We start from the raw sequence: 4,381 nt of genomic DNA on the forward strand, positions 1-4,381 counted from the left end.
GGAAAGGAAAGGAAAGGAAAGGAAAGGAAAGGAAAGGAAAGGAAAGGGATCTGATACACTGTGAAACAAGTGCAATTAATAATCTTAGTCCATGAGAAATTAAAACAGAAGTAGAATCATAAGATCTGTAAGGAAACAGTTGTGACTCTCTAGTATGCATGCCTTTTGTGCCTGCCCAAGGCTGTCACCCCACATATATAACTAAAACTATCTTTGTGTCCTTTCTCTTAGCTGAAATACTTTTTCATATCGAATCACAGCTCCCTGACTCAGGTTGGCTCTGCACTGCTGAAATCTGGGTTACTCAAGGAGAAAATGCTTTAGATTCTGACAAATTTTTAGCAAATTTTCTGTACTTGAAAATGCATGAGGTTTGGTTCAAGAGATGGGAAACAGTTTGGACCAACTTTTATCTTCTGGCAATGAGTTTACTTATCCCTAGTTAAAAAGGTAAGTAATCTCTTTCCTCCCTCAGATGATAAGCCTTAGAATGTGGTGAAAGTCAATTGCATAGCCACTAATAACAGCATAATTAAATCTGTTTTCTAGTAGGAGGTAGCAGATAAATGCAAAGTAGACAAAGTAAAGGCAGGCAAGAAAGAAGATTAAATAGAACACAAATTATTTCTTACTCCTTCATGTGTTATCATAAGCCATAGATTTTTTTTTATTATTATTATTTTTTTTTTCCCCAGTATTTTTTCTCCCAAAGCAGAATATATCAGTAGAGTGCAGACCATGTAGATTTGCTTCTCTACAATAATTTCTGTGCTCTGGAGTGTGCTTGAGTACGTGCTATGTGAACCGTGCCTCAAATCTGCCTATACCACATAGGAACTGAAGCAGAGCTGTGTCTCCAATGAAGTTCTAATATGAGAATTTTATTATTGTAGTTAAAATGTTAATATATTCCATAACAAGCAGGCCTGTTAGCTTCTTGGCCAAGAATTTCTTGGGTGAGCAGTTGAATGATGACTTTATTTACAGCTGAAAATTAATTCTATTTTCCTTCCATGTTCTGCTGGAATTTTCACTGGCAAGGCACAGAGAATCTCTAAATTCGACAGAAAATCGGATTTTGTCATCTGCAGAAAATACCCCATGATCTTTTTTTCAGTATTAGGTTCTGTCACTTGGGAAAATGTCTTCTCTTTTTCTAAATTGTTTAGCCAGAAATTGCTACACAAGGACATTTTCCTTATTACAGTGCAACAGTCCTCAGAGAATTTTAATCACCAATCCCTGTATTAGAAAGCTCTGTTCTAGTGTTAACTTCATCCTCTGTAACAAAAATGCTCACTGCACTCCTGGGAGCAGGAAGAAATGGTTGAATTCAGCCTAATTGTAGTCTGTAAATGCCGTGCCTAGCCTTTTCAATAGTGGGTCTTAATAGGTGAATGTACTGAACAGCTCGAGGTGTAAAAGACACTAAGCTGTAGCACACACACCCGACATCAGTGAAATTTATAGGGAAAGGGAGAATGAAAAAAAAAATATATATGTAAAAAATCCGTGAAGCATCAGCAAGGCGAACAGTGGAATGGGGAGGATGCTGCTAGAGACAGCACTCACATAGTGTCAATCCATGGAACAGTTCCTGCAAGCAGAGTTGAGAAATGTTGATGGTGTGAGAAAAATCTCAAATAATTTTCTTCAGACGGGATCTTCTGTGAAGCTATTTTATTTGTGATTGCAATGGCGGGCGTCCTGTCAATCAGGAGCGCATTTTAGTAAACAAATCATAACCTTTTATTCCCTATTACCTGATGCCTGATCACCTCCCCTGTTTCCTCATTGGCTGAGTACTACAGGTTCACAAACTACTCGACGATTCTCTATACCATATATGTACAATTTTTCTTTTTTTCAACCCTTTAATTTCTCCTTTCTTATGTTTTGAGAACTTGTGATCTTTGTTTTACTATTCTCACACTGCTCATCCTCTTTTTCGCAAGCTTCTACATTATTTTGGAAAAATGAGGCCTTCTACTGTCCACTTACCTACTTAGCATTTCTCCTTATTATGACTACACAACTACCTTGGAATAAAGAAAAATAATTCTCTATTGCAAAAACACAACTTTGTTTCTCACAATGGCTCACACAGTTTTGCTAGAGTCCAGCTACAGGATTTGTATTTGCATGAGCAAATCCCTGCACACACAGCCATGGACATGATTGCTGTGCCTGAGGGAGGAACTCATAAAAGAGGGTGAAATCAGGAGACTATTTTGTCTCCTAAGAGTGGGTTGCAGGGGAAATTTAGGGACTCAGGATTAAGAAAGTGCTGCAGAAATCTGTTTATCCAGCAATCACTTGGATATATTTGCATATTCAATAGTAAAGCTCTCATGGCTCTTGGGAACATACAGAAACAGCCAGTCTACTTAGGCTGCTGCTAGATCCTGCTGAAGGTCTCTTGTGGTTGGGAGAAGAATTGGACAGTCACCAAACTCCAACTCATTTCCAGAAGATCCGTGTCCAGTAAATGCCTTTTAAAATGCCTGAAGGCACTGCAACCCTGGACTCAAGAGATATGCAGAATATGTAGGTACATACAGTAGTTTGTACAGATAAGAAGGAAGAGATATCACAGGGGAGAGGAGAAAGAGCAGAGATTAGGAAAGGGGTGGTAGAAACCTCAAGTTGAAGATCCAACATAGGTGGGATATTGAGCACTTTTTGTTGAAACAGGAAATTAAAGGTGAGGCTAAAGGTGAGAGAGAAGACATTTTCTCTAATGTTAGGAAGGTTTTGGGAACTCAGTGTTTTTACCGTGGAAGAGAAGGTCTTTAAATGAGCCTGGCTGAATGTCAATGTTCTCTTGCAGGAGACTGGATGAACCACAGAGCTGTGGGGGAAGATGCAAAGAGAAAACTTCTCACAAGAACCTTGTTCAATATCTGTGGAATACATGAAAGTAAATGTGGTATTGTGCATGATTTTTAAAAAAGTAAGTCATGCCTCTTATCATCTGTTCTCCAAGCACACAGTACCATTCATGTTTTAGAAGCATTCATGAGAGTAACAAGTTTCAAAACTCTGGCTTAATTTTGTTCAGCTGACCACATTGAGAAGATCTTTTTTTTTTTTTTTTTTTTTTTTTTTTTAAGGAGATCCATGTGTAAAACCAATGATACACTGAAATATATTTAAGCAGGTTTAAAATCCCTGGTATCTCCACCTGGTATTGTTCATTTTATTGTTCTTTTCATTTGTACTCATGCAGAGACATGCAGAATGGCCCAGGTGATACAGAAAGCTTGAGTGCGATAAACAGTGAGTGGATAGTTTAGGGCATATGGTCAGATTTTAAGAGGAAAAATGTAAGATCTAGGTTCAAATCTTGCTGCTTATGATGTTGGGCAGACTAAACAATACCTGTGGCCTGTGGGAGGATCATCTCTGCTTAATCACACTGACATCCTCATAAAAACCTAGAGTCCTAGAAAAGCAGGAGCCAACAAGAAAAGGAAATACTATTTTATTGCTGATACTAAACAATTCTCTTTGCAACTGAAGCTTCAGCCTGTACACTTGTTCACGTTGTTTTTCTTCCTCACCATCTGGCAGACCAGAATGACACTGCTGTCTCCAGAAACATCACCTCGGGGACAGCACCAAAGAAAAACTGTTTAAGTCTGCCTTTTATACCTCATTTTATTTATATTACATATTTTTTTTCCAAGCATTTCTTAATCTTATTGATTAAAACATTAGGCTATCTAATTATTATTGGCAACACAAATCACTCTGTTATATCAAACTTACATCAATACTTATTATCATGTTACTAACTGTAATACTATTATTACAATTTAACCTTGTACTCTAATTAATCAAAAACAATTTGAATGAACAACACAAACAATGTAACTCAACATTTATTTCTTTTCCTTTCTAATAAACGAATAAGGTCATTTTTCACCTTCTGGGTTATGAAACTGCTTTTATGTATCCATAACATCCAAAGTTCATTCTCCTTATTTAAAGTAAACTTCTCAGAACTATATCTGCATGGAATTATTCAAACTGAACTGCAGGGAAACAACAACTTTGGGATTAATCTGAGAAGCTTGGTCAATGCATAGTTTATTTAACCTATACCAATACCCAGTTCTACTGATAGAAGTGTTCTCAATCAGCTGCTTGCCCTTTTCACATGCAAAATCCAGTATTAAAATATACCCCAGATTTCTGTATGGTTTGCTAAGACAGAAAGGAAGGAGTGAGACAGAGTGGAAGAGAAGGAGGAAGAGAGGAAAGGAAGGGACAGGAGGGGAAGAGAAGAGAGGAAGAGAACAGAGAAAGGGAAGGAAGGGAAGGGAAGAAAAGAAGGAAGGAAGGAAGGAAGGAAGGAAGGAAGGAAGGAAGGAAGGAA

This window comes from Oxyura jamaicensis, chromosome 1, assembly GCF_011077185.1.
Source record: "Oxyura jamaicensis isolate SHBP4307 breed ruddy duck chromosome 1, BPBGC_Ojam_1.0, whole genome shotgun sequence".
NCBI lineage: Eukaryota > Metazoa > Chordata > Aves > Anseriformes > Anatidae > Oxyura > Oxyura jamaicensis.